Genomic DNA, 20946 nt, shown 5'->3' with positions numbered 1-20946 from the left:
CATGAAGGGACAAAAAAAAAAAAAAGATGTCCAAGCAAGGCTATTTACACTGAACAGATGAGCTTCGTTCATACCATGTGTGTCATTTTCTCAGTCTGGTAGTTTCAGATGCAGCCTCATCATCAAAGGAATCTATTACCCTTTTTGGCATGCTACAGCACATCTTTGTGCTATTCTCTGCCTCTGTTCAACAGTGGCAGATACTAATAGACAATGGGTCCAACCTTACCATGAAGCCACTGAGTGGCACTCATTGGAAAAGTCGCATAGACAGTGTGAAGCTTATTCAATATCAAACAAATGAAGTTTATGATGCTCTGATGGAAGTAGCAGATGCAAGTCTTCGCCATGAAGCACAGTGCCTACCAGACCAACTGATGGATGTCAAGTTCTTGATATCAATCACTGTATGGACATCCTGTTTCACATGAATATTGCAAGTAAGGCTATGCAATGCCTAATGGTGGACATAGTAACTGCTATCTCCCACATGAACAAATGCAGAGCCCCCACGTAAGTGCTGCAAAAAGAGGCAGCTTGAATATGAAGGTCAGAATCACAATGAGGAGTGCAGTAATCCAGACGAAATCTTCAAACAGGAGTTCTTGTACACTCTTGTCACCACTGCTCATGTTTCAATTGAAGAGTGATTTGAGCAGCTTGAATCTCACAGGAATACATAGAGATTCTTGTACAACCTTGAAAAGCTACCAGAAGAGACACCATCCACTGTATGGATCTACACAGAGCCCTCACCGTTAGCAACCACTTTGACATTGATGGTGCAGATCTTTGTGTTGAGCTAAGTCATCTCCGTCACATTCTACCTCCTGGAAAAGGCTCACCAAAAGATGCCCTGCAGTACATCCATGATACCAAAATGGCTGATGTCATCCCAAACATCTGGGTAGCACTATGAATTCTCTAGACATTTCCAGTGAAACTTGCCAGTGGTGAGCATAGCTTCTCAAAGCTGAAGCTCATCAAAAGTCATTCCAATCTATCATGGCAGATGAATGGCTCACATCACTGATTATTCCTATCCATGAAGAACGGTATTGCTCAAAACCTTGATCTCTTGGCCACTGTGCTACAGTTTGCACATGCCAAAGCTCAAAAAAGCCACATTCTTAGCAGCGGCAGTGCACTTTGCAACACAGAAGAACTATCACAGGTTTTACATTTGCTATTTTTGTTTTGTAGCACTTCCTATTGTTTGGCAAGCATTCTTTATTTTAGAATATCCATTATTTTCTATCTTTAAAAAGAATAGTAAGAAAAGTTATAAATAAAAAAGGTATCCAGCTGACCTCTTACAGATTGCAGCTTTATTATTTCTATAGTGCGCATAGTGTTTACAGTATTTGAAGTGCTAATTGCTTCAAAGTAAAGCTGTCTTTCACCTAGTTCTTTCACCTAGTGCAAATGATATCATAGTGAAAAGGGAAAAAGAAACATAATTTAAGGCTAACTGAAGGAAGATCATTTTTGTAGATCGTACCCAAACATCCTGTAGAACCTTGAAAAAAAGGTTACAGACACTTACTTCTTGCCACCCTAGCTCACTGTAGACAATACATTTAAAAAACACCCACCAGCCACTGAGCTTAGCTTGGCATCCCCATCAGCTCAGCTTGGTGACCCCCCTCAGGTTAGCTTGGCACCCCTTCAGCTCATCTTTGTGACCCCCCTCAACTCGGTGTCCCGGGCAACCGCCTAGCTCCCCCCGCAAGCTAAGCCCTGGTTTCAGCTGTGAAGGGGTTAATAAAAGTATAATACTGGAAGGTTTTTAATTCTAAAATACTGTTCTCAAGTATCTCTAACATATCCAATCGGGATTTCCCCCCCTTTTTTTGCACCTGTCTTATTTAGCCCATATTCCTATACTCAGCTCCTAGAGAGTTAACAGAGAAATTCTGTGCACACATATTGTGCTGGAATTGGCCAGACCCACCACTCGTGGAAGAGAATCAGTGAGATCGAAATAAATTGGTGTGTGTGGGGGGGTGTAAGAGCCCCCTCAGAATCTGCCCAGAAGCATGTTCCATTGAGTTCCACATAAATGCCTAATAGGATGGCAGACTACAGTACGTCCCAGTGAACTCGGTGGGACATACTTCCACATAAAGATGCATAGGACTGCAGTGTTATAAAGCATATGCCACAATCATTTTATTGAAGTCCTTTTGGTACCACAGGACTCTTTGGTGCAGCCTTTCCCAACCTGGATGTGTTGGACTGCATCCCAGTGGGCATGCTGGCTGTGAATGGTGGGATTTGCAGTCCAACACATCCGCAGGGTGCCAGGTGGGGAGAAGGCTGCTTTGGTGTTAGAAAGGAGCCCGTTCCTGCCAGCTCTGTTTTAGTTTTTTTTTTACACTGCCTCGAAACTGTTACGCACGTGGAGGGAAATTTGATGGCGAAAATTCCCCAACACTGGGGGGAAGGAGGCCGCTGCTGCATTGTGCTCCAATAAATCCTGGGCTAGATCTACACCTCGTGTCGTATCAATATAATCCCATCACGGTGATGCTATATTCCTCTCGCCCATTTATATCCCGCAGAACACGCGATCACGTCCGTCGCAGTATTTTGCGTAATACAGAACCAAAAGCCGGCAACAACGCTAGAAAAGCGGTATACAGAATGCGTAACGGGCCCCAACAGTTACCAGTGAACTTCAGGACCAATAAAAGGCCATTGCTGGCTGGGGAACGCTGTAGGGCTTTTCCCTGACTAAACACGCACAGGATTGCGCCTTTCGCCATTTTGTTGTTGTTGTTAGAGCCGGAAGGGTGGGGAACCTGGTCGTTCCCACGAGGAGGCAGAAGGCGCCCTCGGGGTCTCTCTCGGGCAGAGCGCCCGGCCGGTTGTTGAGGGAAACCGCGCCGCCGCCGCCGCCGCCGCCTTCTCCTCGCCCACGCCGCGCGGGAGCCGAAGCGCCGGGGCTGTGGCGCCTGGGAGCGCCGAGTCTCTTCGCCTGCCGCCCCCTCGGGTGGGTTTTTTGTGTCGCGGGGTTGTCCCCTGTGCAAACAACAGGTTGAATATTGTAGGTGCAGGTTATTAAAATGTCGCGGGGACAATGGCAGTCTGTGTCCCATTCGCCACGCCTGGCTTCCTCTTTGGAAAAGGGCGCGCACCATGGGACGCGGGGTTGGCTTCCAGCGTGAGGCAGTCTGCATAGCAGCAACGCCGGCCTTGTCTCCCTGGAAATCACGCCGCGCGGAGGGAGACGAGGAGACATCCGCCGGGGACGGCGGAGGGGCACGAGGCTGCTTATTAATAATAATAATATAGAGCGCTAGAGTCAGTGGAGGCTGGTGGCTCCAATGTCAGTGGGGTGGCACATCTGCTCTGGGTTTCATCAGAACCACTCAGAACTCTAAAGAAGCTATGCGAGGTGCTGAACCCGACCCCCCAGATGGGTTCAGCACCTTGGATAGCCCTTTTAGAGTGCTGACTGAAACCCAGAGGGGATTCACTGCCCCACTGACATAGGAGCCACCAGCCTCCGCTGGCTAGAATAATAGACCCTTTAGAAAGGGAGACGCTAAGACGATGCTCCAAGGCGTGCGATCTGCATGGAAATTTACTGGCAATCACCCTGATGATCACAGGCTTGCCATGCATCTGGAACTTTTATGGATAGTTCACCTTCCAAGCACTCTGTCTATAATGAGTAGAAAACCCATTATAAACATGAAGTTTGTCCGTTTATTTTATATTATTTTATTAAGCAGGTGGACTTGCTTGTCTGAATGAATATCCCTCACGCATGCCTCCTGTGTACACAGATACGAGAGTGGCTGCAATCCTGTGCAAGTTGCAGAGTCCGGCACCAGCAAGCCCCACTGAACACAATCTACCCAGAATTAAGGGTCCTTGAAAAGGACAGTGCCCTGAGAAAAAGTGCTTCTGCAGAAACAAGGTAGAACAGCAGCAAGGGTACTGTAACTAAGCAATAAAAATGAAATATGGAAAAGCTATTTTGTAGAAATAGAATAGCATAGAAGAACTCTGAAAACTTTGTGTGCATGTTGACGGTTGAGTTTCAGATGTTTTTCGTACCCACCTTTCTGGGTATGAAAAGCCCTCAAGAGAAATATGAATAATAAGGGATTGCAAAAACATCTAGGCCCTGGGAAGCACAACCCTGCCCCCCATCCTTCAATGTTGCATTTAAGGATTAAACATATGAGGCTTGAATATAATTACAATAAAACCCTTGAGGAACTGTTTGTTTTGTCCCACCCACACATGAATGGCTGGGCTGTCCATAATTTACTAGGTTAAAAGGCAGGAACCCTATGAACATGCCTGCTTATAGATCCTATTGATTCCAGTGTGACTTGCATCCCATGCAAGTGCACTCTCAGAACCATAGACTTAAAGGAAAAGTTGCAGAAAGAGAAGGAAAAGTTGCATTACCACAATCCACTTGAGCTGGAGACTTGATGGATGGTTCCACCCACTGCAATAGATGGTTCCACCCACTGCACTAAGCATCTTTGTCAGATGATCCTGTCCTATTATAAGCTACCTAGCTGGACTTGAGTGTTGTTATTTTTACTGGTTTTATCTAAGACATAATTTCCAGTCACAGCTTTGAAACAGAACCTGCTGCATTACAAGGGTTTGCGAATGCCATATCGCACATTATGTGTTTACATACTCACACAGAGAGACTTGTTTCAAGGAGTGCCTCTAAACATGTACAGAGTGCCCAACTTTCACTTGCTTAAATAACAACTGCGATATATCGGGGATCAGTGACAAGGTTTCAAGGTCTGGGTCAGACCAAAGCTCCATGAAGTCCAGAATCCTGCTTCCGTTGCAGGGCGTGAAGGCAATAGTCCTATCCTGCAGTTGTGTCTCTCCCCCCCCCCCCACCGGCCCCGTAACTCATATTTAATCCAAACTGTCTCTGAATATGGAGGCTCAATTTAACCATGGTAGCTAATGGCTAGACCTATTCTGCATGAATTTGTCTAATCCACCTTTAAAACCATATCTTCCAGGTAAGCAGGTTTGAGCCTTGGAATCTCCCTTTTACAAACTATAATACTAGCTTTACAAAACTGAGTGCTTACTGTGGAGTGAGCTACAAATGTAAAATAATCCTGCCTGATCCAAAGCAAAATTAAGCTGAAATACTTGATTTTAAACTAGTCTAATTTTAAATTAGTCTAATTCAGCTGAAATCTTTTAAACCCACCTCATTTAAATCAGTCTGAATTGTGAATTTGGCCTTTAGCCAAAAAGATTAAGGTTGCAATCCTATGCACACTCACTAGGGAGCAGGGAGTAAGTTACTTACTTCTGAGCAGAGGTGTTTATACAGCTCTGTAAGTATACTGTGGGGCTCCTTAAACCAAGGGTAATCGACCTGTGGTTCATGTGCCCCTTAGTCTAATTTTAAAAGCCCTCTGCAAGTAATCAATTCAGACTTCTGATCTGTCCCTTCTCTGGCAGCTACACCTGCTGAAATTGCCTGTTCTACTCAACTAGTAAAGGTGCAGGAGCCCTGACCTCTATTTCCTCTGGCTACCCTAGCATAGGTGTAAAATTGGAGTGTAAGTTTGCAGTCTTACCTGGGAGCAGGTCCCACTGAACTCAGCGGGACTTCCATCTGAGTAAATTCAGGATCAGGCTGCTTCAGAGATTTACCACATTTCTACACAGAAATCACATTGATCCTTCTGGGAAATTAGGCTGTAGATTGTAAAGTATAATCATTCTACATATGCACAGATCGCTCTGAGCGCACATATATTAGGAGGTGAGGATTAGCTATGTACTCCCTGTGTGTGTGCACCACATCTAACACATCAGTTTAACGTATCTTCTGGAATCTTCTTATGCTTTGAACTGAACTGCACAGGAATGGCACTATTTCCTACATTGAAATTCTTTCAGTATAAGAAGCACTAATGTCTGAAACAGCTCTTGGATTTCTTTTTAGTCTAGGTACTACTTGCTGAATGTTGTTAATTAATGCAATGTGAAGAACAAAGTTTAAATTGTATGCACATCCTAATTCAAGGCTGAATTTTTATTCAAACTACAAACACATGAACTGCAAAATAGAAAAGAAAAAAAGAGCGTAAGGTCCAAACTTAACATAACATTAATTCTGGGTAAGCAATTTATGTGCACATTTAAAAATGTAAAGAGCTGCTGTGGGGAAGGCATGGGGAGAGGTCTTTAATCCCTTTCCATCTGCCCTGGTTCCAGATAAACCTTTGCTCTCTGCTCCCCCCACCTTCACACTTAGAATTGATCTGTGTTGTTGTTCAGTTGTTAAGTCATGTCCGACTCTTCGTGACCCCATGGACCACAGCACATCAGGCCTTCCTGTCCTCTGCTCTTTCCCGGAGTGTGCTCAAATTCATATTCATTGCATCAGTGACGCTTTCTAGCCATCTCATCCTCTGCCGTCCCCTTCTCCTTTTGCCTTCAGTCTTTCCCAGCATCAGGGTCTTTTCCAGGGAGTTTTCTCTTCGCATTAGGTGGCCAAAATATTTGAGCTTCAGCTTCAGTATCTGTCCTTGCAATGAGCAGTCAGGGTTGATTTCCTTTAGGATGGACTGATTTGACCTCCTTGCAGTCCAGGGGACTCGTAAGAGTCTTCTCCTGCACCACAGTTCGAAGGCATCAATTCTTCTGTGCTCAGCCTTCCTTATAGTCCAGCTCTCACAGCCATACGTTGCTACTGGGAAAACCATAGCTTTGATTATACGAATCTTTGTCAGCAAGGTGATATCTCTGCTTCTTACTATGCTGTCTAGGTTTGCCATAGCTTTCCTCCCAAGGAGCAAGCATCTTTTAATTTCATGGCTACAGTCACCATCTGCGGTGATCTTGGAGCCCAAGAAAATAAAATCTGTCACTGCTTCCATTTCTTCCCCTTCTATATGCCAGGAAGTGATGGGGCCAGATGCCATGAACTTAGTTTTTTTTAATGTTGAGTTTCAAACCAGCTTTTGCATTCTCCACTTTCACCCTCAACAAGAGGCTCTTCAGATCCTCTTCGCTTTCTGCCATTAGGGTGGTATCGTCTGTGTATCTGAGGGTGTTGATAATTCTCCCGGCAATCTTAATTCCGACCTGTGATTCATTCAACCTGGCGTTTCTCATGATGTTGTTGTTGTTGTTCAGTCGTTCAGTCGTGTCCGACTCTTCGTGACCCCATGGACCATAGCACGCCAGGCCTTCCTGTCCTGCGCTCTCTCCCGGAGCGTGCTCAAGTTCATATTCATTGCATCCGTGATGCTATCTAGCCATCTCATCCTCTGCCGTCCCCTTCTCCTTTTGCCTTCAGTCTTTCCCAGCATCAGGGTCTTTTCCAGGGAGTTTTCTCTTCGCATTAGGTGGCCAAAATATTGGAGCTTCAGCTTCATTATCTGTCCTTCCAATGAGCACTCAGGGTTGATTTCCTTTAGGATGGACTGATTTGACCTCCTTGCAGTCCAGGGGACTCGTAAGAGTCTTCTCCAGCACCACAGTTCGAAAGCATCAATTCTTCGGCGCTCAGCCTTCCTTATAGTCCAGCTCTCACAGCCATACATTACTACTGGGAAAACCATAGCTTTGATTAGACGGACCTTTGTCGGCAAGGTGATGTCTCTGCTTCTTACTATGCTGTCTAGGTTTGCCATAGCTTTCCTCCCAAGGAGCAAGCGTCTTTGAATTTCATGGCTACAGTCACCGTCTGCGGTGATCTTGGAGCCCAAGAAAGTAAAATCTGTCACTGCTTCCATTTCTTCCCCTTCTATATGCCAGGAAGTGATGGGGCCAGATGCCATGATCTTAGTTTTTTTAATGTTGAGTTTCAAACCAGCTTTTAAACTCTCCTCTTTCACCCTCAACAAGAGGCTCTTTAGATCCTCTTCGCTTTCTGCCATTAGGGTGGTATCGTCTGCATATCGGAGGTTATTGATAATTCTCCCAGCAATCTTAATTCCGACCTCTGATTCATCCAACCCGGCATTTCTCATGATGTACTCTGCATATAAGTTAAATAAGCAGGGTGACAATATGCAGCCTTGTCGTACTCCTTCCCCAATTTTGAACCAATCGGTTGTTCCATGTCTGGTTCTTACTGTTGCTTCTTGGCCCTTGTACAGGTTTCTCAGGAGACAGGTAAGGTGGTCTGGTACTCCCATCTCTTTAAGAATTTGCCACAGTTTGTTGTGATCCACACAATCAAAGGCTTTAGCATAGTCAATGAAGCAGAAATAGATGCTTTTCTGGAATTCTCTTGCTTTCTCCACGATCCAGCGAATGTTGGTGAATTGATCTCTAGTTCCTCTGCCTCTTCGAAACCCAGCTTGTACTTCCGGTAGTTCTCGGTTCACATACTGCTGAAGCCTAGCTTGTAGGATTTTGAGCATCACCTTGCTGGCATGTGAAATGAGCGCAATTGTACGGTAGTTTGAACACTCTTTGGCATTGCCCTTCTTTGGAATTGGAATGTAAACTGAACTTTTCCAGGCTTGTGGCCACTGTTGAGTGTTCCAAATATGTTGGCATATAGAGCGCAGAACTTGAACAGCATCATCTTTTAGGATCTTAAATAGCTCAGCTGGAATACTGTCATCTCCGCTAGCTTTGTTGTTAGTAATGCTTCCTAAGGCCCACTTGACTTCACTCTCTAGGATGTCCGGCTCAAGTTCAGTGACCGCACTATCATGGCTATCAGGGACATTCAGATCTTTCCTGTACAGTTCTTCTGTGTATTCTTTCCACCTCTTCTTAATCTCATCTGCTTCTGTTAGGTCCCTGCCTTCTTTGCCCTTTATCATGCCCGTCTTTGCACAAAATGTTCCCTTGAGATCTCCGATTTTCTTGAAGAGATCTCTAGTCATTCCCATTCTATTGTTTTCCTCGATTTCTTTGCATTGTTCATTTAAGAAGGCCTTCTTGTCTCTCCTTGCTATTCTCTGGAACTCTGCACTCAGTTGGATATATCTTCCCCTTTCTCCCTTGCTTTTCGCTTCCCTTCTTTCCTCAGCTACTTGTAAAGCCTTATCAGACAGCCACTTTGTTTTCTTGCATTTCTTTTTCTTTGGGATGGATTTAGTTGCTGTCTCCTGAACGACATTACAGACCTCCGTCCATAGTTCCTGAGGCACTCTGTCTATCAGGTCTAATCCCTTAAATTTATTCGTCACCCCCACTGTATATTCATAAGGGATATGATTTAGGTCATACCTGAATGGTTTTGTGGTTTTCCCTACGTTCTTCAATTTCAGCCGAAATTTTCAAAGAAGCAGCTCCTGATCTGAGCCACAGTCAGCTCCAGGTCTTGTTTTTACTGACTGTATGGAGTTTCTCCATCTTTGGCTGCAAAGTACATAATCAATCTGATTTCGATATTGGCCATCTGGTGATGTTCATGTGTAGAGTCGCCTCTTGTGCTGTTGGAAAAGAGTGTTTGCTATGATCAGCGTGTTCTCTTGGCAAAACTCTATTAGCCTTTGTCCTGCTTCATTTTGTACACCAAGGCCATGCTTGCCTGTTATCCCGGTGATTTCTTGACTTCCCACTTTACCATTCCAATCCCCTATGATGAAGAGGACATCTTTTTTTGGTGTTAGTTCTAGAAGGAGTTGTAGGTCTTCATAGAACCGATCAACCTCAGCTTCTTCGGCCTCAGTGGTTGGGGCATAGAATTGAATTACTGTGATGTTGAATGGTTTACCTTGGATTCGTACTGAGATCATTCTGTCATTTTTGAGATTGTACCCCAGTACTGCTTTTCCCACCCTTTTGTTGACTATGAGTGCTACTCCATTTCTTCTAAGGGATTCTTGCCCGCAGTAGTAGATATGATGGTCACCTGAATTAAATTCGCCCATGCTTGTCCATTTTAGTTTGCTGATTCCCAAGATGTCGATGTTCAATCTTGCCACCTCAAGTTTGACCACCTCCAGCTTACCTTGATTCATTGATCTTACATTTCAGGTTCCTAAACAATATTGTTCTTTACAGCATCAGATTTTCTTTTCACCACCAGACACATCCACAGCTGAGTGTCCTTTCGGCTTTGGCCCAGCCGCTTTCCTCTTTCTGGCGCTACTTGGAAATTCCCTCTGCTCTTCCCCAGTAGTATATTGGACACCTTCCGACCTGAGGGGCTCATCTTCCGGCGTCATCTCTTTTAGCCTTGTGATACGTTCCATGGGGTTTTCTTGGCAAGAATACTGGAGTGGGTTGCCATTTCCTTCTCCAGTGGACCACATTTGTCAGAACTCTCTGCCATGACCTGTCCATCTTGGGTGGCCCTGCATGGCATAGCTTATGGCTTCACTGAGTTATGCAAGCCCCTTCACCACAACAAGGCAGTGATCCATGAAGGGGAGAATTGATCTGTAAACCATCATAATTATCTTCAGTAGTTATAGGGTACTTTCCTCCTGAATTCTCAAAGCATTTAACATCCTGTATCTCACAGTCTGTCCAACAGCTCTTTAAGGTAGACCAGTATAATCATCCCTATAATACAGAAGGTGAAATAGCAGAGGCTGAAAAATAGCAGCTTACTTAATGCCACTCAAGGCTAAGATTTGTACCGGAACTTCCTAGCTCACAGCTCATTTTCCAGATTGCTGCACTGATGCAGAGTTGTCCAATTATTTGGCAATGTTATTGTTATTTTTTAATGTTAAAATCATTTTTAAAAGGAACTTATCAGAATTCATTCTAGAAGACAGCCTACATGAAGTCTTACTCTGGAGCTCCATATCTTTGCTTCATATATCAAATTTTACCTTCTACTTGCAAGCATTCGACTACTTTCAAACCTGGTTGTTAACTTCTAGTATTTGAAGAAAACTTTTGGAAAAAGAAGTGTTGGAGTGATACAGAAATAAACTTTACATTATAGACTGTTGTGTTTATTCTTTATGGGTTGCAACTATCAATTTGACTTTTGTTTCAGGTGGAAAAATATCTAAAGCCAACACTGTTTAAACAACCCCCTTCATTTACATCTGATTTCCCTCCTATTTCCACACATTTGTAAGGATTTCCCCCTCTGTGACAATACATGTATACACATTTCCTTCTTGTAGCTTTGAGAAATGTCTGGGGTTTTTTTTTGTGCTGGATGGCCCCGTACTTGCACTTAAGTCCTTTTATCTCTTTGTAGTTCTTCAGATCATGATAGCAGCAATCGCAAATTTCCCTGCAGGGAATTTGAACCTCAAACACAGTATGTGAACACGTGGGCATAACAGGCCTCTAGGACAGAGAGAGCCCCCCCCCTCTACTTTCTGCTTGAGGGGCACCTGTGCCCTATTGTAACTTCCTCCAGCCAGGAAATGTGGGGATTAGGATGCCATTTATTTACTAATGCACCAGTCTTTTGGAAAACTCACGGAGCTTGCATGGGGCTTCCGGGTAGTTTCCCATGTAGACTACTGACTGGGTTGAAATGTGCCTAGCTTTAGCATTGTATCATATATGTTCACACCATCCTCGAAGTCCATTTCTTTTAAATTAAAGCTAGAGGCAGAACAATGACAGCCCTGTCTGAAATGTGCTGTCCAAAGGACTGCTTCAAATCAATCCATAGTGAAGTCCTCATTTCATAATCCACCGTGAAGTCCCTATTATCCTATATAAATATATTTTTAATTAGTAAGCATTGATCTGAAGTTAATCAGTTCTGGAAGTGTCCAATGTGCTCTAAGAAACTATTTGGTGGCAGGGGTGGGTGGGTGGATATCCTCCACTTCTTGCAAAGAAACAAATAGATACACAGTATCTAGAAACTATATTTAAAAATGAAAGCTGCTAAGGCATAGTACTAAAGTGCCACCTGCTGGCTCCAGTAGATTTAACAGATCACAAACATCTTTGCTGAGGATTTTTCTTTTTTCTGAAAGAGCTGAGAGGAATTGCACACATATAGTGTAGCTTCCTTCTTGAAATGATAATCCCATGTGGACTTTGACTGCAGCCATCAGGCTATGTGTTAAAGAGCAGTAGAACTTGCCAACTGGTAAAAACAACATTGGTTTCATTTAGCACATGTCTGTGCTGGGTTTCTTTTCTTTTTCAGGTGCACTCGTAGAAGGGGCACTAGAGTGAAGGTTTGATCAGTATAAGGCTTCAGCTTCTGTTGTGAATAGGAGGTAGCAGAGGTTGGAAAGATCTCTGAGACACGGGGGGCGGGGGAGGAATGGTGCCCATCAGAGTGGATAGATGGACCAGTCTTCTCACCTCTGACAAGGAAGTTATATCTTTATAGTGTAGTTGGTCCTTAAAACCACATGGCTCTGTTCACAGTTTGTGCAAGTCTCCTTCCTGCTCATATGGAAGATATAGGGCTGCTTTACACATCAAAACAACAAGAGGTATCAAACAGACAGAATAAATAGTCAGGAAAACAACATACAAGAGCAGCTGTGAAGCAAAAATGATCCTTTATGCCTGATCTAAGTCAAAGCATCAGGGATGCTTGGCTCCCTGCACTGAGCAGGGGGTTGGACTCAATGGTCTTATAGGCCTCTTCCAACCCTACTGTTCTATGCTTCTATGACCTGACATGTTTCATGGTAAACTTTTAATTAAGGGATTAAGAAATTGCAAGTAGATAAATAGGTACCGCTTCGGCGGGAAAGGTAACAGCTTTCCATGCACCTCAGTGTTCAGTCATGCCGGCCACATGACCACGGAAGTGTCTTCGGACAGTGCTGGCTCTTCGGCTTAGAAATGGGGATGAGCACCGCACCCTAGAGTCGGACACGACTGGTTGGGGACACCTTTACTTTTTACCTTTTTAAGGCAGTTGAACCTGCGTGCCCTCTCAATATTGGTGCTCAAAGGACTCTGAAGTTCAGGCAATAGACCTGCTCAAAAAACTAAAATACTGACTAGCAAACTCAGAAAGGGTTGAAATGCGTTGGGAATATTGTTACTCCCCGCCCCTCAGAAAGGATATTATTTTTTTGCTGCAGATGTTTGTGTTTGTGTTCTGCCTGGTTCACACATACATAGCCATCCCTTAATGGCTGCAGCATCACATGATGACTTGCACATGTGAAAGAGCAATCACAGATAAGACACCACAGAGCATTCATATTATCTTTGTCCCTTGCTTTCCAAAGCCTGCTGTGTAAATGCACCACAGCAGAACCTGCCCTGCTCATCTTCCACCACCACCACCACCACCAACAACAACAACTTGGTTGTCTGTGAGCCTTATTTTTAGTCTTGTTTTAGACTTATTTTTAGCTATTCTGCTGTGGCACCCAAGAGGGGCAGTTCAGTCTTGCACATACCACCACTGCTTTCACAATTAATTTAGTTTCGCTTTTGTTTATTTTGATCCTGCTTTTCTACAAAAAGGATCCTAAGAAGCTTACAGATAAAAGATAAAATACATCACAAAAATCAAGAGCATTTTAGAAGAAAATGTAATGCTAACAATTGAACATCCAATACGTTTTTGCCTTGCCTTGCTGAGAACTTCGTATCTCAGAAGGTGGAAGAAGGAACAAGGGAATTTTCAGCACATCACTAATCTAAAGGCTATTGTGCAGAAGGTGGAGTAAAGTTGTTCTCTGTTGCTCCAAAGGGCAGGACTAGAACCGATAGGTGGAAATTGCAGGGAAGCAGATTTTGACTAAATGTTATAAACTCCCTAACAGTGAGGGCTGTTCAACAGTGGAACAGCTGCCTTCACTGGAGGTATTTAAGCAGAGGCTGGACAAGCATCTTTCAGGTATGCTGTAGGAGCATTTGGGATGTACAGATTTTGTTAAATCCATTCCAACTGTGTTTTGCAGATCGTTACATGTCTTTTGTTCCATCATTCGCTCATTGACAATCAGATTTTTAAAAACCAGAGTTTTGTTCTACTTGCGCTAATTCACATTAGCACTGATATGCATTTGCGCTAATGTGCACTTGTGCAATGTGAATTAGTGCAAATCCCTCCTAAAAGTGAAAAACCAGTCTACAAGTCCGTGGAATCTGCCTGACTCAGAAAAAAACGGTTTGCTGTGGAATCTGCAGGTTGGGTAAAAGGAATCCAAACTCATTTGAATACGTTGTGGATTTCTCCAACATCCCTAAGTAGCATTCTGCATTGCAGATCCTGCATTGAGTGGGGCAGTGGACTAGATAACCTCCAAGGTCCCTTTCAACTCTTATGAATCTGAGTTTTATTTTAAGGAAACAATGCTCTCTGGTAGGGTGTTTTTCCACTTGATAAGCAGCCTGACCTGAAGTCAGTTGAGGCATAATATTTGGATTCAAGCCAGTTTTAGGCTGCAGTCCTATACACACATAGCTGGGAGTAAGCACCATTGAACTCAGTGGGACGTATCTCTGAGGAGATGTGTGGGATTGCACCATTAGGTTTTTTTTAGTTGAGGAGTGAGGAGCAGCCAGGTCCTATTGATCAGCTGTAGATGCAGCAGAACAAATAGACAATGCTCAATCCAATCCAGGCAAGCACAGGCACAACCTATCCTACTTGCTAGCTGTCAGAAGTCTATGAACCTCAACCCTGGGCAACCAACTTCAGTTCCCTCACTCTTGTGCCACCATGATTGCTGGGTAGAGGTGGGAATATTAGTCTGCAGGTACTTGAGTCAAGCCCCAAACTGCATCTGGACATTGAATCAGCAGTGAGGGACTCTAGTAACCTTGGCTTTTCATGATCTCCTAAGTTCTCCAGATGGACCAATTTATGGACCTCTGACCTGGAGCCCATTTTGCTGCCATTTCCTCAGTGACAAACACCTGTCTTGCAACGTATTCATCTTGCCCTTATCCTCAGTCCCCACTTGCCTACAGGCTGTCTATCCAGCACTGATCTTCTTACCTCTAAACCTTTGCATCCCACCTTCTGTTGACTAGATCACCCGTGACTGATTATTTCCCATGTGTGATATTTAGCTGCTGAGTGAGTCAATGCAGCATCTCATAGCATGGACTCAAATCTCAAGTCTAAGCCTCCATTTTAAGGGATTTGTGGATTTGGCTATAAGCAGGCATATCCAAACCAGAAGTTGGTTGGAATTCCAATGTACATGGAGCTCTGGATTTGGGCCAAAGCACTCTGGTTCTGGAGTGAGGTGAGAGTGGCCGGAAGTGTGTTGGACCACTCTGAAGTACTTTGGGCCACTTTGGCCTGATCTGGAAAGCTGCATGAGCCCCCTGCTCCTTACCTAGACCCATGGGGAGCGCCCACAGTCGTGGCCATCTTGGACAGAGGCAACTCTTCTTCTTCAAGTAACTAAATGGTGCATAGATTGTGGCCTTAAAGGGGCCAGCTACACAATATTACAGGCATAAATGACCCATGTAAGCCTGTAATATTGCGTAAATGGCCCCATTTACAGCCACAATCTACTAGGGATGTTAGAGAATTCCGCCATGGACTCCAGTGAGGCCAGATTCTTTAGAATCCAGCCCCCCAGAGTCCATGGCGGAACGGAGCAATCCCCTCCGCCACTCCGCAAAATTGTCCCGGGACAGACCCTACCTGGAGTCGGCCATCTGGTCTGTCCACTGCCCCTGGTCTGTATTAGCCGTGATAGGCTATGTATATATTTATGTAGCCTATCACAGCAAAGAGCAGGGATGCAAATGGCATAGCGGCTGCCATTTGTGTCCCTGCTTTTTTTGTGATAGGCTATGTAAATATATACGTAACCTGTCACGGCTAACGCAGGGATGCAAATGGCATAGCGGCTGCCATTTGTGTCCCTGCGTTAGATGTGATAGGCTACATATATATTTACGTAGCCTATCACGGCTAACTCAGGGACGCAAATGGCGGCCGCTACAGTGGCCGCCATTTGCGGCTGCAGCCTGGAAGCAGATGGAAGTCCGGCTGTGGGCGGGCCTGACCGGTGGCTCCGTGGACTCACCATGGAGTTGAGCTGGCTGGGGATGATTCCGGGGGGAGGGACAGATCGCCTCCCCCCCCCACGGATGCCCCAGACCGGAATGGGGTAAGTAATTTGTACATGCCTACAATCTACACACCATTTACTTACCGGAAGAAGATGGGTTGCCATTTTAAAAGAAAATAGTGACTCCCTTCAAGATGGTGATGGCTACCCATGGTCCAATTAAGAAGAAGCAGGGGGCTCACACAGTTGGGTGGGGGTGGGGGTGGGCTCACATAGCTGAGCAGGGGTGGGTGTGGGGCTTGAGTGGCTGGGCAGGGGCGGGGACTTTGGCTGTCTAGATTTTCCTTTGGATCTGGAGGCCAAAGCACGTTGCCTCAAAGCGGATTGGGGCCAATTCAGAGCTCTGAATTGGCCTCTGGAGCAGGTTGGGGGGACCCTGCACATCCCTAAAATTATGGAATTCACTACCACAAGATGTAGTGATGGCTACCAATTTGGATGGCTTTAAAAGGGGACTGGAAAAATTCATGGAGGATAAGGCTATCAATGGCTAGTAGTCTTGATGGCTATATGCTATCTCCAGTATAAGGCAGTATGGCTATATACACCAGTTGCTGGGGAACATGGGCAAGGGGGTGCTGTTGCACTCATGTCCTGTTTGGGGGTTTCCTGTGGGCAGCTGGTTGGCCACTGTGTGAACAGAATTCTGGACAAGGTGGACTCTTGGTCTTATCTACCAAGGCTTTTCTTAAGTTCGTATGACATGGATCTGCCTCCTTGATTTAAATAAACGGTGAAGACGTTCCAGGTAGACAAGAGCCATGTGTGGTTCTGTGCCTGCATTAAGAGGCAACAGCTCTCTCAGATGTCCCTTCTCCTCCTTTGGTGCCTTCTGCATACATGGCAGCCAGGCAGAAAGCGCTAGGGGAGCTGAGAAGGGCAGAACTTGACTCAGGAGGAGTCTCTCAGTGGAACTCCACATACCTGAGGCTCAAGAGGATGCTGAGCAATGGAGAGCTATTCATAACGTGCCATGGGGAGTTTGGTGTCAGCATCTGCCAGTCAATCACGGTTGTCAGCTTCTGATATGTTCCTTCATCATCCTCCCCAAAGGGTTATGATTGGAGAGCCCAGGTGAAGTAATTCCCTGACTGGAAGCTAGAGCTGTCAGTCACAAAGCTACATCCCATTTTTGACTCCCCCTATCCCCTCTGGCTTGGCTTTTTCTATTTATGGATAGCTTGCAGAGCTTTGTGGGTGGTTCAAACATGTATCAAACTGGGACAAAAACCTCCGCTATCTGACGTGGGTCTGAAACGTGCTTCACATCAGACTGCTTTGGAACTCATATTCAGACTACAACTGAATATGTCTGATGCACTGATATTTGCCTCAGATTTGTGCCTTTTCCAAGGCATTTTACACAGCCCTCCCTGCCCAAAATAATGGCATGACACTGGAGGTGCAAACTAAACATTACCTGCAAGCAGGCATAACAGATCCATGGTACAACGTCAGAAAAGGGTGATTCTGTCTGGAAATGCTGGAGGAGGAAGGGAATGCATAACCGTTCCTCGCCTGCCACTGCTTCTCTCCAATTTGCCAAAAAGAGATTCAACATATGTGTTTACATGTGTTTTGAAATGGTGGGCAAGGAACACCCCCATACTTGTTGCTACTTTGAGCTTTTCTACACGTGTCATTTATCGTGTGCTTGTCGTTCCTTACTCATGGTTGTTTACAGGTTCTTTAGACAAAATCATGACCCTCCAATTTCACTTCTGTTTTTAACAAGCACTTTCATGTTTTTTTTAAAGTGGGGAAAATGGAGTATGCTTTCTGAAAGCAAAAGAAAATGTATTTTCCTAGTTGTACAAGGGGATGATCCTATGGCCCCTTGACAGCATCTGCGGGGTAATAGGATACTTTGGATTCCCAGATCCAAGGTCAGATGCAGTGCTCCAACCTTGGAGTTGGGAATTGGACCTCCCACCCCCTCCCCCTTGCAGCTGGCACAAAAAGAACTGTGCCGGCTGTCTCTCCGCAGTCGGGAATGCAACCTCGGAGAGGGGGAAAAGGGGGTGTTTCAGTGGGCGGGGAGGGAAGGAGACTGGAGAGGCCAGGATATGAGCTATCCTGAGGCCAGTCCAGCCTCATTCCCTCCCACTCCAAGACACTTTTGCTAGAAGGCCCCAAAAGCCTGTCCAGTGAAAATACAGGGCAGGGGGATAGGGAGGTGAAGATTGCCTCCACTGCTCCTGCTGGCCTGCATGGGATGACCGTAAGCCTCCGAGTTTGGAGGCTTACAATTATCACAACAGGATTGCACCATAATTGCATTATTCTGCTATAGCACATCACTATCTAGAGGTTATGTAGCAGAAAAGCAGGACAGGGGAAACTTTCTGTAGAGCTCAGATCTCAATTCTATGACAAAACTGAAAGTAGATACAGTGGATTAACAGCCTCATGTAGAAAAGCTCTTCTTCTCTCAAAATCACCCGATCCTGAATGTGCTCTTCTTTTTTAAAAAGGTGCCCGTGGCATTGGGGCTTCATTACATCCTTTTCTGCACAACATGTAGTTAACTCCAGATATGACCCATTGTATTTAGAGTTTTGTATTAAAGTATGTATTTAGAGTTGTTGACCCATTTTAGGACTGGGACATAAGAGTCCAAAATATTTAAATCATATTTAAAACTGGGAATGATGTGTGTTTCTAAGAGTGCAACCCTATACATGTCTACTCAGAGGTAAATCCATTCAGCTCAATAAGGTAAGCAGGTATATTACTGCAGTCTACTATTATCATTGGAAAAATTAAAATTAAGATAAAGAAACACATCTCAGTTTGCTAATGTGTATTGCACAATGGTTGTGTTCATAAAACACTTTTATGATAAACAAGAAATGATGCAAGGAGCCCAAGTTCCAGAAGTTGAAAAAATGATTTTTAATTCCAGGATGAAATCATAACCATTTTTTTATATTCAGTGAGGATGGTTTAAATGCAGGAAATTCATCTGCCATTTTTTTTTGGTTCAGTCGCTGATTATAATTTCCACTCCCCACTTGTTCTTTTGGTCATTCATTGGTAACATAATCTATGATAGATTTCTCAGGAGTGGCAAAATACTGTCCATTTGTATTCTGTAAACTAGGTTTTTGCTTTGTAACAATTTACATGCAAATCAGTCTCAGATTTTTACTTTCATATTTATAAAAGCATGCAGTCAGTTGGTTGCAGTCTTTATATTACACAACATAGCTCATGGACTGGTTAACCGTTTGTCCACCATGGTACTTTTTGACAAAAGGGATAGAGTACCATAACTTGAATTGTATACCAATTGCTAAGTTCTGATTGATGTTTTAGGATAGTGTTTCCCAAACATTTTCTGATGAAAGCTGTGTTTTATTGCTGGATTTTTTTAAAAAATGTTTTAATTCAAAGTTGTTTTTAGCTATATGTTTGTATATATTGTCCATATGTTTTTATATAAATGGTTTTTAAACTTTGTATATTGTATTTTAATGTTTTAACTTTTGTAAACTGCCCAGAGAGCTTCAGCTATGGGGTGGTACAGAAATAATAATAATAACAATAATAATAATAATGGAAAAATCTTATCTGATTATACTAAAAAAGTGCATGCATTTTCTCAGTCAGCTCCCAAAGTAAGTGATAGGATACTTCTGGCAACTATGAGGTAGCTCATTAAAGATGGCATCCTGACCTTGCCTTTTCCCAGTCAGGCAGGGCTTAGGGATGGGGCCACATTTTCTGGGCAAGGGAGATGGTTCTGGGATTTTCCTGGGCTGTTGTATAGGTTGTATCAGGGAATTCCAGTACATTCTTACTCCCTCCATCAGGATAATGTCACTACCCATATATTGGCATAAAGAGGGAGGATTAATTCTGCAGAGGGTCTCTCTAATCCAATGGATATGGGGTGGTGGAGGTATCCAACTGGGTGGCTTAATTTTTTTATGGCACACCTCTGCCTTTCTTGCCACACACAGTTTGGGATCATCTCAGAAGTCCATTTTACCACATGTGTTTCTATAGGACCTAACCCAGTGGGGAGTTCAGGGAATTAGTTTTTTTTTAAAAAAGGTACTATGATAAATATTAATAAAAACAAGACATTTGTTCTTCATGAGGCTATACCTAGAAATAAGGGAGTGCACATACAATAAGCATTCAATAGTTATGGTGAGAAGCAATGGGAACATCTTATTGGACAAGCTGTCCTGAAATAAATGGGAACTCTTGAGCAATTTGCACCCATTCATTTAAATGTATGTTGCCGCACAGGAGAAATTACCCACTCAATGTGCCCATGTGTCCCAGCCTAGTGACTGCTATGTCCACAGGGTATTGAGTATACAGATATGGCGCTCAGCATGTTGAGAATCCCATCTCAAGGAATGCTGCATGTGCACAGAAGAGATGCACACAGCAAGCATTCCCATAGATTCAATAGAATCAGCATCAAAGTATCCAAGATAATTTGGGAAACATGGTGTTCCCAATCCGATGTTTTCCTTGTGATACTATTATAGAGGCTGGAAGGCAGTTGTGGGGGAGAATCAGAGGACGAGAGCGGTGGTTAACGCTTCTCCGACTAATGCAATCCTATGGCCGCTAGACAGCAGCTAGATGGCCATGGGATTGTTTGGTTTCTGGGAACCGACCTTGGATCCTGTGCTCTGAGGACAGTTCCTGGAGAACCACCTCATCCCTCCCCTGCTGTCTTGGAGGCAGCGCAGATTGTCCCTGGGCTCCATGCTTGGATGAGCAGTGTGGAGTGGGGCAAAAGGGGGCTTTTCTGGGGGCGGGGAGTGCGGAAGTGTGGGTACCAAGTTTCCTATGCATTATCTGGCCTCCCGGCTCTGAAGTGCCATGGCTGGGCAGCTGGAGCGCAGAGGAGAAGATCCCCTCTGCACTCCTCCCACCCTTCATTGGATAGGTAGTCACCTCTGAGTTCAGAGGCAGCTGCCTATCCCAATAGGACTGCACCCTAACCAAATCTGCCTGCAAATACTCCTCCTGGAGTGCCCCCTCA

The sequence above is a fragment of the Heloderma suspectum genome, chromosome 5, assembly GCF_057233095.1.
Source record: "Heloderma suspectum isolate Gila_16-S chromosome 5, 16-S_ref, whole genome shotgun sequence".
Lineage (NCBI taxonomy): Eukaryota > Metazoa > Chordata > Lepidosauria > Squamata > Helodermatidae > Heloderma > Heloderma suspectum.
Note: the sequence above shows the minus strand (reverse complement) of the source record.